Raw genomic sequence first — 7,496 nt, 5'->3', positions numbered from 1 at the left:
ACATCTCATGCATGGTATTCCCACCTAAAGTGGAACATCATACAAAAATCAAACATAATGAATATCAAGATTCAGGTTCATTCATATGTACCCCAGACACTCTCCATCTAAATTCTATAAAGTTATTATCCTGCATGTGCTTGTGGAATTATTTCTTAGCAAGTCATTTTTCAACTTTATGATTAATAATGATATTCCCATCATTTTCTTTGCTAGCATTGCTCCCCAAGCAAAGGTTACCATAAAAAGTCTCTTATGAGCTTTCCCCCTATAAAGCTTTGCCAATATATTTCCTCCAAAAGGAGTCTTTTCCAAAAAAAATCCCCCAACAGACGAATATTCGAGATACTGCTTCATTTATCTGAAGAATCTTATTTCTCTGTTTGAGGTACTGCTTCATCAATTTGAAGAATCTCATTTGTTTTCAAGAGATACTGCTATAGTATCCTCGAAGAGTCTTAGATTCAATTAAAACATCATTCCTTTGGTCTGGAATATCTTAATTCTATCAGATAAGATGTTGCTTCGACTCGATACAGAGAATCTCATTTTTGTTGTTTGAGATGCTGCTTCATCAATATGAAGAGTCTCATTCCAGATTTTTTAGAGATACTGCTCTAGTATCCTTGAAGAGTCTTAGATTTAACTAAGACATCATTCCTTTTGTCTGGAATATCTTAATTCTATCATATAAGATGTTGTTTCGATTCGATACAGAAAATCTTATTTTGCTGTTTGAGATTGCTGCTTCATCAATCTGAAGAGTCTCATTCGATTTTTAGAGGTATTCCTCTAAGTATCCTCGGAGAATATTAGATATGGTTGAGGTATCACTCCCTTGTTGAAATATCTCGATTATATCATATGGGATACTGCTTCATTGATACTCAGAAAATCCCTTGTGCTCAGCTCAAGACACTGTTCTGTTGATTTTCCAGAAAGTCTTAGATGCAGTTGAGGTATCATTCCATTACTGGAATATCTCGATTATGACATCCAAGATACTGTTCTGACAATTCCTAGAGAGCCTCAACTGTTTCATTTTACCTTTTTGATAACTTTTCTTACTGTATTTCTCACTGCATTTTCTTTTTTGCATTTCTTCCTTGCATTTCAAAGGACAAAATTTGGGTATTTTCGTATTTAATTATCTTCCACTATGAATGTACGAAGACTGCTGTCATCCTTATTTTCTGGTTCAAGATAATTAAATAGGGGCAGCTGTCATAGCTCAATTTTCTCCGGCCATTTTAATTTTTTTTATAAAATCGATTTCATTTTTAATTTGCATCACATGTATAACATGACATGCATCCATCATGAATAATAACTAAAATATCAGTCAGAATAAATTTATTGAAAATACAGAGAATTCGATTGAATAATTTCTCAAGAACGTGCACAAATCAACGGATAAAAAGATTCAAAATTAAAATTACAGACACCAGTATTATTAATCTACGGTTCACGTGGTTTAACCTGGTGTGCTCGTTGTTTATTTCAGCGGCTGTTTCGGTTGCATTTTGACCCGTCTGAGCCTTTTAACCGGTTGTCATACCCCAAAATTTGCCCATTAGTATTTCAAGACATTTCAGGGCACTCCGACTCATTTTATGACACTTAAAGGAACAAAGGCCCAGCTCGCGAATGACCCAAATTGGCCTACTCGCTACACGCTCACCTAGTGATAATATGAAAGTGGTTTATTTGGAAGCGGAGGAAAAGGGGTGCAAAAAGAAAAGAAAACGAACCGAACAGCAAAGCCCAGCCCAAAGCGCAAGACACAAATGTTGTGCCTGTGACGGACGTCACAGAGGGCGTGACGAGCGTCACGCAACACAGCCTTGTGACGGGCGTCACAGAAGGCGTGACGAGCGTCACGCAACACACCCCTTTCAACATCAATACAATTTCATTTCCCAAAAGATGCTTTTGTTTTTTTACTTTTCTGTTTTGGTTGCGTAAATGTCCATTGATTTAACTTGAATTGACTTATGCACTCGGATATGACCGATGTTTATAAAAAATGCATGCCTAAAATAGCAATAGCAATTACTACACGACTTCAGGATCGAGGAGAAGGTCTAACCATGCTTTCCAAGGAGGCTGTTACTAATTCGATTCCCCGGCAACGCCAGTTATTCCCCAACGGAGGTCGGCATCATCAGACATATTGATCATCTCATCCATCCCCAGCCAGGCTCTGTTGAATATCTCTACCATCGATCAGAACCCCCAGCCGAGAGAGGGTCCTCAACACGAATATCTCCAATCAGTAGAGGGGGATTTATTTTCCCCAGTAGAGTCCCCAAGCAGAACTTCTCATACGCATAACTCATTCATTACATTGTTTCACCACATACGCATGCATACAACATTCGCATTTATTTTCGAAAGCATAAAACATCTCATGCATCATGACATAGCATAGCGCTAACCTTTCTTTGCAGATTAATTATCCTCCTGATATAGTCAAAGTAAAAGGCTCATTCAGGCAGACGCCTTTATCAATCACAGACAAGATTCAGATACATATTCCAGACAATACTTCGATATCCTCCTAGCGATGGCATCTTTAAGCCCATCCCAGACATTTATTGCAAGTACAACGTATACAGATACAGCCTAACATACAGTTCATTCTGATTCAGCTCAACATATGACTCCTTCGACTCAGATACGATCTAGCGTACGATCCATTCTGACCTTCTTCAACTCAATTACAGTCTAATGTACGACCAAGTTCGACCAGATTCTGCTCAGATACAGTCTAATGTACGACCAAGTTAGACCAGATGCTGCTCAAATACGGTTTAATGTACGACCAAGTTAAACCTTCATCTTGCTCAGATGCTACCTTCGGACAGGTACATTTCTGAATGGTAGTCTGGTATACGGCTACTCCCCTTTGCTCAGGTGCTACCTTCGGACAGGTACATTCCTGAATGGTAGTCTGGTATACGGCTACTCCCTTACTCAGGTGCTACCTTCGGACAGGTACATTCCTGAATGGTAGTCTGGTATACGGCTACTCCCTTGCTCAGGTGCTACCTTCGGACAGGTACAGTCCTGAATGGTAGTCTGGTATACGGCTACTCCCTTGCTCAGGTGCTACCTTCGGACAGGTACAATCCTGAATGGAAGTCTGGTATACGGCTACTCCCTTGCTCAGGTGCTACCTTCGGACAGGTACATTCCTGAATGGTAGTCTGGTATACGGCTACTCCCTTGCTCAGGTGCTACCTTCGGACAGGTACATTCCTGAATGGTAGTCTGGTATACGGCTACTCCCTTGCTCAGGTGCTACCTTCGGACAGGTACAGTCCTGAATGGTAGTCTGGTATACGGCTACTCCCCTTTGCTCAGGTGCTACCTTCGGACAGGTACATTCCTGAATGGTAGTCTGGTATACGGCTACTCCCTTACTCAGGTGCTACCTTCGGACAGGTACATTCCTGAATGGTAGTCTGGTATACGGCTACTCCCTTGCTCAGGTGCTACCTTCGGACAGGTACAGTCCTGAATGGTAGTCTGGTATACGGCTACTCCCTTGCTCAGGTGCTACCTTCGGACAGGTACAGTCCTGAATGGTAGTCTGGTATACGGCTACTCCCTTGCTCAGGTGCTACCTTCGGACAGGTACATTCCTGAATGGTAGTCTGGTATACGGCTACTCCCTTGCTCAGGTGCTACCTTCGGACAGGTACATTCCTGAATGGTAGTCTGGTATACGGCTACTCCCTTGCTCAGGTGATACCTTCGGACAGGTACATTCCTGAATGGTAGTCTGGTATACGGCTACTCCTTTGCTCAGGTGCTACCTTCGGACAGGTACATTCCTGAATGGTAGTCTGGTATACGACTACTCCCTCTTCAAGCAGATTCAGCCTAACGGACGGCTCATTCTGCAACTCAGAACCGATCTGGCGTACGATCCATTCTGATCTTTCATCCCCATCAAAGTCACCTGCCTAACGAACAGCTCACTCTGGTATTCAGATACGGTTCAGTGTATGACCCATTCTGATCCCTTATCCCCAGCAGTATATAGCATACTCTGACTCCCCAGCAAAGTCAACAACATGATGGATGATTCACTATACGATCTAGCGTATGACCCGGTATGACACCCATGTCTTCAGATATCGTCTAACGTACGACACAGTCTGAAGCTCCCATCATCAAATTTCCTGGATGGCATCTGTAAGCCCATCTCCATCAAGACCAATTGACAAGCGCAAATTTTCGGGGCATTCTAGTGTTCAATAATCTTCCACCTCCAGACCACGAATGGTGCACATACCATTCTACTCTCTCGGTTCAAGAATATTGAACAGGGGCAGCTGTCATACCCCAAAATTTGCCCATTAGTATTTCAAGACATTTCAGGGCACTCCGACTCATTTTATGACACTTAAAGGAACAAAGGCCCAGCTCGCGAATGACCCAAATTGGCCTACTCGCTACACGCTCACCTAGTGATAATATGAAAGTGGTTTATTTGGAAGCGGAGGAAAAGGGGTGCAAAAAGAAAAGAAAACGAACCGAACAGCAAAGCCCAGCCCAAAGCGCAAGACACAAATGTTGTGCCTGTGACGGACGTCACAGAGGGCGTGACGAGCGTCACGCAACACAGCCTTGTGACGGGCGTCACAGAAGGCGTGACGAGCGTCACGCAACACACCCCTGTGACGGGCGTCACACATGGTGTGACGAACGTCACACCATTCCCCTACTTTGTAGGCGCAGGTAACGCTTCGGAGACTTGAAGATCCGTTGAGGAATGTTGGGCCCTGCATCCACTATATCCATGCGCACGTTGAAGACTTTTTGGCAGCATGCATGACCTAATGACACTAATATAAATAGCCACCTTGAAAACCTAAAAGGGGGGCTTTTTCACATTCCTTTTTCCGTGGCCGTTTTCGCTTTTGCACATTTACTTTTCCAACAGCTTAGGCATTGTGTTTTACAAGACTACTGTTTAACTTACCCCGGGTAACCCTAAAGGAAACCCTGAAGGAAAAGCCGGCGGCCGCAAAGCTACCTCCGTCCAATTCAATCCGGCTCGCCAACTCAAGGGTGCAATTCGATTGCAAACAGGTTTGCATTATTATTACAGCTTCATTTTCTCAATTTGCATGCGATATCGCTTTATGTTCTTAACTTGCGTGTGATATCATAATTTAACTCATAAATGTATTTGAGGTTTGCATGTGGACTTAAGTATGCCTGGATACTTTGAATTGTTATAATGAATGCCGCTGTTTCTTCGCTCTGTTTTGATCCTTGCCCACCTGACCTGTTTTACTATAACTATGCTTTGCTTACCTGATACTATTACTGCTTTGGTGTAATCTTCGATTACACCCCGATTTGGTATTCTAACCCGTTTGCTGAATTTTGCAAAGGTTCATATGTCCCAGGAAAAGATTGCCGTTAGGTCTTCCACTTTATTTGTGGGATACCATTGTGAAGGCTCACCCTAAATTGCCTAATTTAATTTTAATGTGTTAATTTTAATAATTAATTTTAATGTGTTAATTTTAATAATTAATTTTAATGTAATTTTAATGTATTGATTTTAATGTGGAGGCTCATCCTAATTACCTACTTAACTTTAAAATATGACCTTTAAATAAGTGATCTTGGACCTCTTTTTGCGGCCTTACGGTACTACGGTATAAATCGGTCATGTCCCGCGAATGTGGGGATACACTTAGCAATGGCCCTTCGATTAAATCATCATAGAATAAATCATGGTCCCTCGGATGTTGCCTTCGAAAATACGATTTTGTCCCTCGATGTCCCTTCGGCGTAGCCTACGGTTAAATGATGATCGTCCCTTCGAATGCTAAGGTATCCTCACAACTGTTGCCTTCAATGACCTATCGATGACCCTACGATGACCCTTCTACATCCCAAGGATAAACTACTTGCTTCTCAATAGTAAGGACAGTTTCACCCTCATAAGGATGGGAAATGCCCGGAAAGACCTCGGACAGGTACAACCTTAATTGCTCATTCGTAATAAAAAATACTTTTCACACCTTACACCTTTCAAACATCCTTTTTTAGAAAATCACCACTTAGCATACATCCGTACTAGGATCATTGCCAAGTTATATTTTTCTAAACCATTTTCTAAATTAAACGAGATAACCACTTTGTATACATTCATGCAAGAATCATTACAAAGTTAAATTCTCATTTTCAAAACATTTTTCATACATTTCTCAACCACCTTTTTCAAACAAAGAAAACATAAATGATTGAGCAATTAAGAGCCCATGGATAACCATGGATATGAAGGGTGCCTAACACCTTCCCTTCGTATAAAGTACCTCCCGAACCTAAGAATTTAAAATTAAGGTCTTTCCTGTTCTTTTCCACCTTTCCTTATGGGATAAAAGAAAAGTCGGTGGCGACTCTTGCTAACCGCGACATTGCGATTACAAATCCAATAAAGTCCAGTTCACTGTCTGACAGAACTGGCGACTCTGCTGGGGACAGAAAAGAGAGGTCCATCTTAAAAAAAAAATATATCATTTATGTTTTCCTTCTTTTAAGGGGGGCTTTGAGTGAAAGATCCTACACCCGGATCTAGTGTACCTTAGGTAAGTAGCAATAGATCATCGCGACTATCCGGCGTATACTGGAATGGTTAAAATGATAGCTACGGTTAATGTGACACTTTGGTTGTCCTGATGGTCCTCATGTTATTTGAGGAAAAATTTGGCTTCCGCGTGGTGTCATCAAAGCATTAACCAGACCTTTAGAACCCTAATTGACTTATCCTAGCCATTAGAAAGTAGTGAGATAACTGACTTCGGTTCCGATTGAGGTTGGTTGATACTCGATACTACACTCTTTGAGATTGGACTTTAGGGAAGCTTCGGTCAACCACTTGGTGTTGCACTGAAGTGGACCTAAAGAAAGGTCGATGATCTGAGATCCTTCTAGAACCCGATTACTATTCTAGGACAGGTTGAACCAACCAAACTTCAGTGGGGAGGGTACTTACCTATGGAACTCATGCAAGCCTTAAAACCTAGGAATAATTGTTGTGTGACATGCTTGTGCTTGCATAACATCATAACATCATAACATCATCATACTAACCATTTCAAGGACTTAGGAATTTAGCTTTGCTCTTTGAACAGGTTATGGCTTCCAGGAAGACTATCCGGATCAATCTTGTAGCAATCTCTCCTCAACTCAAGGATTTGGTGTCAGAACTCCCAGATCATGCTCAGTTCAACAAGAAATATGGTCATCTCCTCAATCTGGTTACCACTGGTTTCAAAGAAGATATGATAAGAGTCCTATTCCAGTTCTTCGATCCTAAGCATCATTGCTTCACTTTCCCAGATTATCAGTTGGTACCCACATTAGAAGAATTCTCCCAGCTGCTTGGGATACCTATCCTGGACCAAATGCCTTTCAGTGGTTTAGAAAAGATGCCAAAAGCCGAAGAAGTTGCCGCAGCTTTACAC

The sequence above is a fragment of the Lathyrus oleraceus genome, chromosome 5, assembly GCF_024323335.1.
Source record: "Lathyrus oleraceus cultivar Zhongwan6 chromosome 5, CAAS_Psat_ZW6_1.0, whole genome shotgun sequence".
NCBI lineage: Eukaryota > Viridiplantae > Streptophyta > Magnoliopsida > Fabales > Fabaceae > Lathyrus > Lathyrus oleraceus.
The sequence above is the reverse complement of the archived record's forward strand: the minus strand, read 5'-3'. Positions refer to the sequence as shown.